The sequence below is a fragment of the Salvelinus namaycush genome, chromosome 4, assembly GCF_016432855.1.
Source record: "Salvelinus namaycush isolate Seneca chromosome 4, SaNama_1.0, whole genome shotgun sequence".
Lineage (NCBI taxonomy): Eukaryota > Metazoa > Chordata > Actinopteri > Salmoniformes > Salmonidae > Salvelinus > Salvelinus namaycush.
Genome location: NC_052310.1, coordinates 75,772,305 through 75,787,178, shown reverse-complemented (window position 1 = coordinate 75,787,178; position 14,874 = coordinate 75,772,305). Strand labels below are relative to the sequence as shown.

Below are 14,874 nucleotides of genomic sequence, written 5' to 3'. Positions count from 1 at the left end.
GAACTTTTTCTCAAATAGCCTACCTGGTTAAATAAAGGTGAATAGTTAAAAAAATAATAATAATTGGACACACCCAGGGGAGAGCCTCTCCTTGGCTTCTCTCTCATTCCCAAAGCCAACCTGGTGACAGCCTCTCCTTGGCTTCTCTCTCATTCCCAAAGCCAACCTGGTGACAGCCTCTCCTTGGCTTCTCTCTCATTCCCAAAGCCAACCTGGTGACAGCCTCTCCTTGGCTTCTCTCTCATTCCCATAGCCAGCCTGGGACTGGCCTACATGCACCACAGAACATGTTCTGGCTGACTAATATTTCGATTACAGGTCAAATGTAGTTCATTTTCATGTTTATTAGTATCCGACACAAAACTCAGTTGCTATAGAAAACATTTTAAACTTGGGAATGGAGATGACTTAATTTTCTGAACAAGACTTCACATGAAATTGACACCAACCCCTGATATGAATCACAAAATAGAATTTTCTGTGCTTTGGCATATTAAAGCAACGGCAAATAGTCTAGTAGTTCACGTCGCTCTCTCAAGTATAATCTACTAGTCCTAGTCCGGTTGCAAAATTCTCTCTCATTATTGGGCAATGTTTTCACGTCATTCCTGCCCATAGGTTAGGGTTAGGTCATGCTGCCAAAATGCCAGAAAGCATTGTTCACCAAAAGAACACTGAGTGAGTAACGAACTGGACTGAATGAGCAGGTCAGAGTTATCCCAGGATGGACTGACTGAGCAGGTCACAGAGTTATCCCATATTCCTGCCATGAGCACTGTGCGAGGAAATGATAACACGGGTTAAGCCACAAAAAGACTCAAGTGCCCAACTCAGCCGTGCAGTAATCTAATACCACACTCCCCATCTCTTGCTCTGCCCATGGGGAGATGGAGAAAAAAAGGAAGTGTGACAAGTGAGGAGACAATGCCCCTCTCCACACCAAGAAATGGAAGTCCATCTGTGCCTCCTCTCAGTCAGTGGCCCCAGCTGTGCCTCCTCTCAGTCAGTGGCCCCGGCTGTGTGGGAGTCACACAGACACGTGCAGTGGAGCGTTACCCACAGTTCAACCCATGAGGGCCACCTCCTCTAGGGAATGCAGTTCCTGAAGGTCAGTGAACAAACCTGCTCCAGCTGGGCCCAGGCAGGGTAGGGGGATGGAAGTATGCCAGAGCACTGTCGTCAAAGTAAAAGTCTTCAGAAGACACATTTTCATTAACTCACAGGTTAGGGGAGGAGTAAACTAGAGATGAATTATGGTTGAAGAATGACCCTGTCAATTGATGTCCTGTCAGGCACGGTAGGATGAGCAAAGCTGTTAACTTCACTAGGGTAGGGGGCAGTATTTTCACTTCCGGATGAAAAGCGTGCCCAAAGTAAACTGCCTGCTACTCAGGCCCAGAAGCTAGGATATGCATATAATAGAAAACATTCTAAAGTTTCCAAAACTGTTAAAATAATGTCTGTGAGTATAACAGAACTGATTTGGCAGGCGAAAACCTGAGAAAAATCCATCCAGGAAGTGGTATTTTTTATGTTTGTAGTTTTCTATTGAATGCCATTACAGTATCCATTGACTTAGGACTGAAATTGCACTTCCTATGGCTTCCACTAGATGTCAACAGTCTAGAAATTGTTTCAGGCTTGTATTCTGAAAAACGAGGGAGTAAGACCTCTCTGAATGAGTGGACACTACAGTGTCCGAGCCTTTCTTGTTTACCTTTTATATTGACAACGTTTTTGTCCGGTTTAAATATTATTGATTATTATGACTAAAAACAACCTGAGTATTGATTATAAACATCGTTTGACATGTTTCTACGAACTTTACGGATACTATTTGGATTTTTTGTCTGCCTGTTGTGACAGCGTTTGAGCCTGTGGATTACTGAACAAAACTAGCTAACAAAGGTTATTGGATATAAACATGGACTTTATTGAACAAAACAAACATTTGAGTAAATGGGAGTCTTGTGAGTGCAACCATATGAAGATCATATGGCTTTCGCCGTAAAGCCTTTTTGAAATCTGACACAGCGGTTGGATTAACAAGAAGTTTATCTTTAAGCCGATGTATAACACTTGTATCTTTTATGTATGTTTATTATGAGAATTTCTGTTTTGTTGAATTTCACTCAGCAATTTCACCGGATGTTGTTTGAGACAGAGGATTACTGAACAAAACGGAGGTTTTTGGATATAAAGAGGGACTTTATTGAACAAAACAAACATTTATTGGGTAACTGGAAGTCTGTGAGTGCAACCATATGAAGATCAAAGGTAAGTGATTCATTTTATCGCTATTTCTGACTTTTGTTAACCAGCCAAGTAGAGGAGTACTGTTTGTAATGATTTGTCTGCTGGGCGCTGTTCTCAGATAGTCGCATGGTATGCTTTCGCCGTAAAGCCTTTTTGAAATCTGACACCGTGGTTGGATTAACAAGAATGTAATCTTTAAACCGATGTATAACATATGTTTTATGAATTTTTATAATGAGTATTTCTGTTTTTGAATTTGAAGCTCTGCAATTTTACTGGATGTTGGCCAGGGGGGACGCTAGCGTCACACGTACCCAGGTGAGGTTAATATTTGCTTAAATACAACACGTTTTTAATAGGGATGCATGATATAGTCGGTGAGCATATCGGAATTGGACGATATTAGCTAAAAATGACATCAGCCCGATGTCTAGTTTAACGCCGATGTGCAAAACCGATGTCAAAGCTGACGTGCATACCTAATATAACGTAGGTAGATGATGTAATGACGCCACGAAAAATACAGCGCTACACAATTTCACCCGGCCAACATCCAGGTGAAATTGCAGAGTGCAAAATTCAAACTACAATATTAAAAACATTTAACTTTCAGAAAATCACAAGTGTAATACATCAAAATAAAGCGAAAGCATATGATTATCTGAGGACAGCGCCCCGCATACAAAACCATGAAAAACATATTTCAACCAGGCAGGTGCGACACGAAAGTCAGAAATAGCGATATAATAAATGCCTTACCTTTGATGATCTTCTTCTGTTGGCACTCCAAAAGGTCCCAGTTACATCACAAATTGTCCTTTTGTTCGATAATGTCCTTCTTTATATCCATAATAACTCAGTTTAGCTGACACGCTTCAGTCAATAATCCACCCAGTTTCCCTCCATCAAAATGCATACAAAATGAATCACAAATATTACTAATAAACTTTTCCAAACAAGTCAAACATTTATAATCAAACCTTGGGTACCCTAATACGTAAATAAACTATAACATTTAAGACGGAGAATTGTTATTGTCTTTACCGGAGAAAAATAACAAAGAACGCGCTCTCTTCCACACGCTTGGAAACCATACAGCCAAAATGGGAGCCACCTAGAAAAACAAAAATTTCTGGCAAATTTTTCCATAAACCAGCCTGAAACTCCTTCTAAAGACTGTTGACATCTATTGGAAGCCCTAGGAACTGCAATCTGGGAGGACTTTGCCTTAAAATAAAAAGTGACAGCCATTGAAAATCGTGGTAGGCTGAATTCGTTTTTTGGGGGGGGTGGTTTGTCCTCTGGGTTTCGCCTTCCATATCAGTTCTGTTATACTCACAGACATTATTTTAACAGTTCTGGAAACTTCAGAGTGTTTTCTATGCAAATCTACCAATTATATGCATATCCTAGCTTCTGGGCCTAAAAGGCAGTTTACTTTGGGCACGCTTTTCATCCGGACGTGAAAATACTGCCCCCTACCCAAGAGAGGTTAACGCCAAGATAATGGAATTCATTGACCTTTACAATCGTGGATGATGTTGGCTTTTGCCGACTGGTCGAGCCCCGGTACAAACTATTTTTCAGTTGTTGCCCTACCGGAGTTACAGTATTGTTGAAACTCACATCCATGAGCTTCTTGCTATGGGCGTCACTGCTATTAGCTTCACGACTGACATTTGGACCAGCGATGTCAGCCTCATGAGCATGCCGAGTCTGACAAGGATTTCGTACTGAGGAAATCCGTATTGCATGCTGAAGAACGTCCTGGTTCTCATACCGCTGCGGCCATTTGAAATGGCATTTGAGAACATGTTTAAAACATGAACACACTCCTAGTGCCATTCGAACAACTGTCTGGAGAAATAAGCTAGTCAACTGCGTCTGCAGCAGACGTGATACCCTCTCATGGCATTGAAATGCCTGCTCAACAAAACTGCTGACAGACAGTGGGGTTAAAACTTGCAAAAGTACTTAAGGCTGTGAACAAGCGATTTGGTGGCATTCTCTCTGAGCCTCTTTACTGTGTCGCCACCATGCTTGATGTTAGGTACAAGGACCGCTACCCCGATGCAGACAAGAAACAGGGTTTACGTGAAATGTTACATACACAGCTGGACAAGCTGGAAACAGACACAGTGACAGTGCGCACCGAGGAAGAGAGGCCACGGACAGACAGTGCTGAAACTTGTATGATGAAATCCTGGTTGCGAATGAAACGACTGAACAACGAAACAGCACAGCAAGTGAGTGAAAGAAATAGGTTTTGATTATGTTTTACTGGTAATGGGGACATACGTAAATGCCAACAAAATAACTTTTTGGTCAGCGTGGTGTGTGTGTGTGTTTGTATAACCTTTTAACTTGGCAAGTCAGTTAAGAACAAATTCTTATTTACAACGACGGCCCGCCCCGGCCATACCCAGACGGCGCAGGGCCAATTGTGCGCTGCCTCATGGGATTCCCAATCACGGCCGGATGTGATACAGCCTGGATTCAAACCAGGGACTGTAGTGATGCCTCTTGCACTGAGATGCAGTGCCTTAATGCCTCCATGTGTGTAACTAACTGTACTAGAATGTTGAAAAAGGCTGCAAAAATTTTCACGAAATCGGTATCTTTTTTTGGCAAGGAAAATATCTGATATCAGTATCGGCGCATCCCTAGTTTTTAAACAAGCGTTACATATTTTCATTTAATGATTTCTGTATTAACCCATAATTTCTCATTCAGTTTAGAATTACCCAAGCTGCTGTTATCAATAACTCGCAGTCACAGCAAGACTTATGATAAAGCATTCCAAGTTCTCTTTTGACTCAGTGGATAGCAGACACCAGCCTGCAGTTCCATCCTCAGGAGTCACCATCATGACTAATTCAACCACGTCATGACAAAGCATAACTTTTCAGGGGGCAAATAGTTTGGCAATTTAGTTCGTGATTCCACCCCCTACTTTCGTCATTTGTCCTGTCCATGACATTAAAAAAAGAGAGTCAGGGGCCGTGTCCGAATACCCATACTTGCATCCTAAATAGTAGGCTGTTTGAGTATGAGACAAAAAAAGTTTTATAGTATGTGACGTTTCCAAAATCGAGTATACTTTAATATGCACAGACTTTAATACGCCCAGATGTCACTCATTTTGGTTTTAACAGCAGATCAATTAGATATGCGGTAACAAAATCAGCTAATAGAGGGAACCAATGCAATCGCGCAGGCCTTTTTTGCGAAATTAAAGTTTTATAGTATGTGAATTTTTGAAAATAGTTTGCTTAAAATGGATGTTATACACCTATCATTTCATCTAGTAGATTTCAATGCACACTTTTCAGGAATTTCACAGCCACAATGCATTGGAAGAGTGGGGCTGTGAATTTTGATAGCTAGCTTGATCGTTTTAAGTAAACAAAACAACTTGGAAGATGGCAAATAGCAAAACTTGCATAACATTTGCCTTAAAATTGTTTGTTGAAAGAGGATCTGAAATTGACAAACTACAGAGAGGGTATTCAATGCTGAGTGCAGATGGACATTTGGGTTCAGAAATAAAGTCAAAATCATGCCAGTGATGATGTAACACTTGGTAAAACATTTTTAAATAAACGTTGAAGGTAGAAAACACAAAAGACCTGGCATCCAAACTGGGGACGCTCTCCTCGCTAGTCTGGCAGCTACCAATTTAGGATAAAATAACATTGAGAGGTTTGGCACACAAAGTTTAGAAGTTTTCACAGAGCACATTTCCATATGGCAACAGTGTAACTAAAGCTTATATTACATCAATTCTTAGTGAAATATGGCCTGACTCAGAGCAATTGTAACTTTCTACAATGAATGTCTTGCAACACAAACACTGTGCCAGACTAACAGTCCACCTCCCCTCACGCTGATCATACATCTGGCATCAAGCATACAGCTCAACATTGAAGGATTAGCTATATGGTTACGTTGAATGATCACGATGGAAGTGATCAGCATGTTAACATGTGACCCAACAAACACTCTTGATAATCTGGAGACATGGTGGAACGATCAGCATATTAACATGTGACCCAACAAAGACTCTTGATAATCTGGAGACATGGTGGAACGATCAGCATGTTAACATGTGACCCAACAAAGACTCTTGATAATCTGGAGACATGGTGGAACGATCAGCATATTAACATGTGACCCAACAAAGACTTGACAATCTGGAGACATGGTGGAACGATCAGCATATTAACATGTGACCCAACAAAGACTCTTGATAATCTGGAGACATGGTGGAACGATCAGCATATTAACATGTGACCCAACAAAGACTCTTGATAATCCGGAGACATGGTGGAACGATCAGCATGTTAACCTCTACCGCTTCTCTCTCCCGGATCCGGGATCCTCCTCATCAAAAAAGCTGACTAGCATAGCCTAGCCTAGCGCCACAGGGATATCATATAATATAATTTCATGAAATCACAAGTCCAATATAGCAAATGAAAGATAAACATCTTGTGAATCCAGCCATCATTTCCGATTTTTAAAATGTTTTACAGCGAAAACACAATATATATTTATATTAGCTCACCACAATAGCCAAACACATAACGCCATGTTTTCACCATGTTTTCACCACCAACATAGCTTTCACAAAACCCACAAATAGAGATAAAATTAATCACTAACCTTTGAACTTCATCATCAGATGACAGTCTTATAACATCATGTTATACAATACATTTATGTTTTGTTCGAAAATGTGCATATTTAGAGGTACAAATCGTGGTTTTACATTGTGAATACGTAGCCATGATGCACCAAATTGTCCGGAGAAATTTTGGACAGTCACGTAATCTAACCAAAAAACTCATCATAAACTTGACTAAAAAATACATGTTGTACAGCAAATGAAAGATACACTGGTTCTTAATGCAACCGCTGTGTTAGATTTAAAAAAAATAACTTTAATACAACGTACAGCATGCAATATTGTGAGACAGCGCCCAACAATTCTCCGCCTTGTTGGAGCCAACACAAACCACAAAAATACGAAATAACATCATAAATATTCTCTTACTTTTGATGATCTTCCATCAGAAAGTTGTGCAAGGAGTCCTAGTTCCAGAATAAATCGTTGTTTTGTTTTAGAATGTCCATTTCTTCTGTCGAATTAGCAACTTTGGCTAGCCATGTGGAGGGCACATGTCCAAGAAATCTTAGCGCATGGAACGAAAAATTCCAAAAGTCCCAATAAACGTCGAATAAACTGGTCAAACTCGGTTGAAAATCCTACTTTGATGTTTTTCTCATATGTATCCAATAAAATCAGAGCCGGAGCATTTCGTCGTGTATACCTAACGCATTTCAGAAGACAATGTGAGGTTCCCTGGTGCGCAGTTGAAAACTGCCAAAAGAGCGGACCTGTCACTCCAAAAGCTCTCATTCGGTCTCACATCAAGCTAGACACCCCATTCAACATTCTACTGCCTGTTGACATCTAGTGGAAGGCGTATGAAGTGCATACAGATCCATAAATATAAGCCAGTTGAATAGGCAGGCCCTGACACAGAGCCCCATTTTCAAATTTTCACTTCCTATTTGGAAGTTTGCTGCCAAATGAGTTATGTTTTACTCACAGATATAATTCAAACAGTTTTAGAAACTTCAGAGTGTTTTCTATCCAATAGTAATAATAATATGCATATTGTATGATCTAGAACAGAATACGAGGCCGTTTAATTTGGGCACGATTTTTTCCCAACGTGAAAATAGCGCCCCCTATTAAGAAGAAGTTTTAACATGTGACCCAACAAAGACTCTTGATAATCAATATTTGGACAAGCAATGTCAGAGCAGCATAGACTAAGATACAGTAGAATAGTATAGAATACAGTATATACATATGAGATTAGTAATGCAAGATATACAAACATTAAAGTGACTAGTGTTCCATTTATTAAAGTGGCCAGTGATATCTAGTCTATGCCTGTAGGCAGCAGCCTCTAATGTACTAGTGATGGCTGTTTAACAGTCTGATGACCTAGAGATAGAAGCTGTTTTTTAGTCTCCAGGTCCCAGCTTTGATGCACTTGTACTGACCTCGCCTTCTGGGTGATAGCGGGGTGAACAGGCAGTAGCTCGGGTGGTTGTTGTCCTTGATCTTTTTGGGCTTCCTGTGACAGTATAAACATGTGACCCAACAAAGACTCTTGATAATCTGGAGACATGGCGGCATCTGGCTTGACTATTCAGTAAGTAAAATTGGTAGGATGTGTTTGTATTCTATATTATTGATTAATTTGTACAGGTAAGCACATTATTGCTAACAAAATGTTGCTATGAAATAAAGTAACACATTTGCAATAAAAGCCAACTACTGAGAGGATGGATTTAAATCTGGATAATCTACATTAGCCAGTGTTCTTCCCCAAGGACAAAAACAATGAGCTGTTTGGCGGAACTCCTGTCTGCTTCACATTCACAGAGCATTTGATTTCAAATACTGATAATAGGAATGTTCAAGACAGTCATATATTTCATATTCTTAGAAAATAAACACTTTGTGACCCTTAGCTGCTCAACGGGAGGGCTTCAGCCTCTTCAGAAGAACACTGTTTTCACACAGTGCGAGGTGGAAAGGATGAACGTTGTGGTTTTGATCACTCACTACTGTACTTGAAGTGGAAACACAACAGGAGAAATGGATGGTTCAGACACCATTTCAGAACTATTTCTCGGTGGCACCTGTCTTCGGAGAAAACGCTATGTATGGTGCAACAATGATTGATCAAACTATGTATAGTATTTCCCTTTTGAAAGCAGGGCTCTTTTTGGGCAAACTAGGACACTTTTAGAAATGAAATCTTACTTCCCATTATGTAGGCAAGTATTTCCTTCTTTGACTGTCAGTAAGTTTTTCCATTAGTTAAAAAGAACAGTAGGGTGTACTCCCTTATCAAACTCTACAACTCTGACAGCACCCTATACCATATTCAACCAAATCTAGGCAATGTCCTCCTAAACCACCACATTGCATGGCTGATGTTCTAAACCACTACCGAGCATTGCTGTGAGAATTCACAAAGGATATGCTGACAGTGACAGGCAGGCTCACAGTTGACGTAAGAGGAAGCAACAGTCAGAGCCTAGACTCATGCCCAGCACTATTAAAGATGATAGATCTCATTGTAAACGGCCTTCTCTGTGAAGGTTGGCTTGGAACTGGGCAAGGTTAAACACTGATTAAGCGCTTTTCATTTTGCTGGTGATGACTGCAGAGATACAGCCAACTGCTTCGTCACAGCACAGCCAGCCGCACACAGTCAGTATTAACTTCTGACTTGCAGTAGGGAGCAACTGCTCCGCTTTTGAGCTCATTGTCTCTCGTAAATCGGAATGATTTAAATGCCCTGTTAAAGCCAGGGCCTGTGGAGCATGAGACATTCTTCCAATCCTACAGTTGGAGTGGTTATTATTCAGCAGCCTAATGAAATGAAACAAGCTAAACATAGAGGTATTACGCCAAACTGAATCAGACTCCTTGTCAGCAGATCACACCAACACGGATATGAAGGGGACGACTGGTAGTGAAGGGAAAGAGAAGCAGGTGAGAGAATTCATTTATATTGGGCACACTTAGGGTGTTTATTCTGTTACTGGAGACTAGTGCAAATTGGACGCATTCCTCCTCAGTGTGTCAATAAGGCCTCTCTGATCGCTGTTCCAATGGTGTCGTCCTTCACCCATCGAACAGAAACCCAAATCATCTCCTGCACTTGGGTGTGTAGCTGTGGATCACTCAGGGAATATGAAACGTGGTGCCGAGGGCAAGACGACCTGAATTGCAATGAGCCTGCTTCATACACACAAGGTCTTTCTAACCAAACCGTTGAACTGAAATATTGTGGAGATGGAGAGGAGCAAGGAAAAGGTACAAAGACTAACTGATTCCTAGAAATAAGTCTTTGCAAATGGCAAGGTTGACATTGAGAGGCATAGGGTTCAGGCATAAACTCAATAAAGGTAGTAACTTGTACTGTACTCCAGTCCTGGATTGCCTCTGAAATGAAACACATTTCATACACGTCTAGCAAGCTGATGGTGATAGCAAAGGGATACTTCAAACATCAATAGAGAAAATGTAATATTTTATAAAGTTATAAAGTTGACTTGGAGCAAAAGATTTTCAGTTTTCATAATTCGATCCTGCAGGGCATCCGCCTTTGTGATTCCAATCATTTATTCAATCCAATGAAATAGGTTGAGCTTGGCCAGTTTTTTCTTTAACTCCAGCCATTGGTAATTGTCAATCTGCATGAAGTAGAGCTCACTTGTGGAATGCAAGTGCCTAGATTGAGCAAGGCCAACTCTTATTCCGTGCCATTTTTGTTAATGAAAGGCCCTAATTTTCCACCAAGATCACAAAAGGAGATGATCAGGGATAACATCCAATAAATATCCACATCGTTCTTGTAGGACCAAAAGCGCAATACACACACAGTGGAATGATTGAGAATCATGAGCCAACAAGTAGGCAGAGAGTTTTAAATATTTTCTTTTTCTTTAAAAGGGTAGTATTTCATAATCATGACTGAATAATTCATAGTACGTTTGTTCACCTTGTCAAGGTAACGGCATGTTGTTGATTATTTCTTAACAGCTTGTGTAGATTGGTGAGGAGCAGGCAGCTCTGTGCTGGCAGCCAAGGCTGCCGAGCTGAGTGGGGTCTGTGGAATGGGGCGAGGCGGCAGTCATGCTCTGTGTGACAAAGTGAAAAGTTTGGGCTGCAAGGGACTGTCAGGTGATGATGCATGGCCAGCACTGAGGAAGTTGCAGGCTTGTCTCCAGCTCCCGCACCCAGGAAATATCTCCTGCAAGCATCAGATGGTCCTGTAAATACAGTCGCCAGTCCCCATCAGATGGTCCTGTAAATACAGTCGCCAGTCCCCATCAGATGGTCCTGTAAATACAGTCGCCAGTCCCCATCAGATGGTCCTGTAAATACAGTCGCCAGTCCCCATCAGATGGTCCTGTAAATACAATCGCCAGTCCCCATCAGATGGTCCTGTAAATACAGTCGCCAGTCCCCATCAGATGGTCCTGTAAACAGTAGCTAGCTGGATGAGGAGTGTGGATGGTAAGGTGACCACTTAGGGGCAGATCAGTTGATAACATTAAACAGAGCGTATAAACTCCATGGAGAAGTCTGTATACATGTAAATCCATAAAATGATAGTGACTAGACACGTTACGAGTATTGTATGATGACTAACAAAAGGATTCAATGAAACCTAAACAAAACTGTTTTGGATGAATAGAATTTGAATGAAAACTCCAGATGTTTTGATCACATGCTTAGTATTCATTCCATGAGATACAAACAAGATCTTAATTCATCCTCATATATAAAAACACAGCCCAGTTAGACTAAATTTCACATTTCTCAAGTAATCCTGGTCCTTTCCCATGGTATTGTCTCAACTGAAACCCCCAAGCTGCAGTCTCCAGAGGGGCTGAGGTTACAACCTGGGACAGTAAGGTTGCCCACAGTGCAGCCAACGAGAGTCAGCATAGCAACTGTTGCTCATGTCTCCACTGAGTGGCCATGATGTGCATCTTTTACTAGACAGAGGTTAAAAAGTTTGACAAGTCATGTGGTCTGCCCAATTTCGCTGTTTCATACAATTTGGGGGCCTCAATAAAATAGTTGACAGGTAGACAAAAAAAAGCAATTAGTGTTTAGCTACAGTCATTGATGGCTTGAAGTTCATAAACCACTGTGAATGTAATGACCTGAACATTTCCCCAGCAGTAGTCTTAATTACTTTGGCATCCTCATAAGATCTTATTTGAACTGGGATGCAGCCATTTTGGATGGGCTGAGAGAAGAGGAGTGGGAGTGCTCAGAATCAGGACAGATACAGGGAGAAGGAAACATTCTCTCATTAGACCCTGGGTCTCACAGACAGGCAGATGGCTCCCTCAACTGTCAATCCATCAGGACCCACGGAAACAAACCACTATTTTCCTTCTCTTCATTTGCCAATCCCTCCCTCTTTACTCCAAGAATATTTTCCTTGGCCAACTGTGCTGGTCCACCCTTACTGCCAGGCTTGAGGGATATTCTCTGCGTGCCATTATTCTCTCTCACGTTGCCAGTTAAGTCATTCTGGAAATGGTGCATATAACAATTCATGCTGCCAGCTCATTTCAAAACAAACAATTAAAACAGTGGTCATTATACTTCAATTCCAGTTTTGGGGAAAAACACATTTCTAATACCCCTAGAAGAAAGACGGTGCTTATTATCAGATCAATAAGATACTCTCTCTAATTGATTCAGTGGGAGAAAACCACTGAATCAATGAACCACTACTGGGAGAAAATAAAGCCAAATCTGAAAGATAAGAAAATACCTGTCATTTTCTCTCTGAACCCTCAGAGACACAGAGAGCCGACAACACCGGATTCCAGTGAAATCAGCATAGGGCAATCACCACTGTATAGACTGAGGCCCATACATATCTACAGCATGTTGTTGTTGGAGGGAGAGTTCAGTCAGGCTTAAAGTAATCTATAGAATAAGATGGGAATCAGGGACTCATTATGGTTCCAACCTTTCTATACACAAGTTATGTAAAGCATAGACAGGCTGTTGGACCATTCCTCTGCAATGGAATCAGTTTCAGTCAGAATGATTTTGGAAGAATGGGGCAATAACTTTTGCGTCATTGTGCTGTTGGAGACAGGAGTAACTATTCTTATTCTACTAACACAGTTGAGCTAGTCTAACAATCTTTTTGTGTTGTGTCTTAATGCTGTGTGGGAACCAGGCATAAGATGGGTGAAATGTAGGACTTCTGTTTGTGCTCTTTATTGCTCAGTCTAATCATGGCCTCGAGAACACTGGTTAGGCTCGAGAACACTGGTTAGGCTCGAGAACACTGGTTAGGCTCGAGAACACTGGTTAGGCTCGAGAACACTGGTTAGGCTCAATATCCATCTTCATCACATAGCTGTAACAGTCGTTTCATTTGCTGTCAAATTAGCATAATAACACCAACTTTATTTTTTATTGTGTATCAACTGTGATCGCATTGTTCACCACAGTAATTTTGGCTCGTTACAGCGGTTGTCTGTCTCTCTCTGGATGTCTCAAAGTCGCTCCCATGTTTCATTGCTAAGCCAAATTGTTAACTGACTATATACAAGAAAGCTCAAATGTGACATATCATTCACAGTATATCAACTGCTAAAGTCCCAGGATGTTTCTCTAACATCTCTCTGCTAGTACATAAACCCCTGGGTTATGTGCAGTTGGACAGTGCTACTCACAGTGACAAGATCAGGTTAGTTGGAAACTGAATTTAAGATCCAATTAGATTGAATTAACTTCTTATTCCCATCTTTCTTGCTTCCCATATGCTCAAAATGTGATCTCAAAATATAGTACTATATCAAAATATTGACACCAAAATGTGGCCTTGTTATACAAATGTAACAGGGTTGGTTATGTTTCCACTTGACACTGAATACATATGTATTCAATGTTCATCTATTCCTATTGGTTGGTTAAATGTACATATCAATAAGGTGGTATGCCATTGGTCATGCATGCAGATAGGGGGAGATCACAAATGTAAATTCTAAGATACCAGTTAGATATTGGGGGCATCCTGGGATTAGCTGTTGTATGTTATTGCTGTAAGCATGCATCTAATTGTAATGATCACATTAGCCCCTGCTAATTCACAGTTATTTCCATGTTAAACAGACAAATCACAAATCTACAGCCATCAACATCCTGTTGTCCTGCACATCTAATGTGCTTCCTTGTGTCGATCGTCAGAATAAACACCAATCAACTGGGATCGACGGCCGGACAGTCCTTTCTTTAAAAACACAACACGAAGTACGCTCACATCGGTAAAACAAACATGGGTATCCTCTGTAAATTAATTATTAAACGTTTGTGTGTTTGTCAATGTCCTTTAATGTCTTCAATTCATGCCTCCAATAGGCAAGCCTCTTGCTTTTAGAATAGGAAAGACATGTTCAATTGCCTACAACACACAGAGATTCTCAATTTCTCTAGAGGGATTATTTGTCATTCCTGATCAAGAAGATGTAAAGGATTCAGTCCTTTTCAAAGAAGGAAACAAATCACAGGCAGGGAAAGTGTGATTTCATTTGCTCAACTTCCAGTAAGGATATAGTATCCACACAGGGGGTTTCATTTACCAAAAATACTAGGGCTACTCTCTATTTCTGGGTGTTGATTAGTGTTTTTAGCCTTTGGACTCAAAGCTCATGACAAATACCTGCAAAACCACCAAATCTGTTGGCTCACATGGCTGCCATGTTCTTTTCCAAGAAACAGCCTACAGCAGTCAGCATGAGGGCCAGTCATGCATTCCACACATACAGTACCAGTAGAAAGTTCAGACAACTACACTTTCCAGGGTTTCTCTTTATTTTTACTATTAGACATCAAAACTGAAATAACACATATGGAATCATGTAGTAACCAAACAAGTGTTAAACAAATCAAAATATATTTTAGATTCTTCAAAGTAGCCACACATTGCCTTGACAGCTTTGCACGCTGCTGGCATTCTCTCAACCAGCTTCATGAGGTAC

The 14,874-nt window shown here is 40.8% G+C and overlaps 1 protein-coding gene across 2 annotated transcripts in view; it reads right to left on the bottom strand.

Moving 5' to 3' along the window:
• Nucleotides 1-14,874, bottom strand: part of LOC120046831 (polypeptide N-acetylgalactosaminyltransferase 2-like) — a 124,162-nt gene that overhangs the window by 96,792 nt on the left and 12,496 nt on the right. The gene's annotated exons all lie outside the window — the stretch shown is intronic.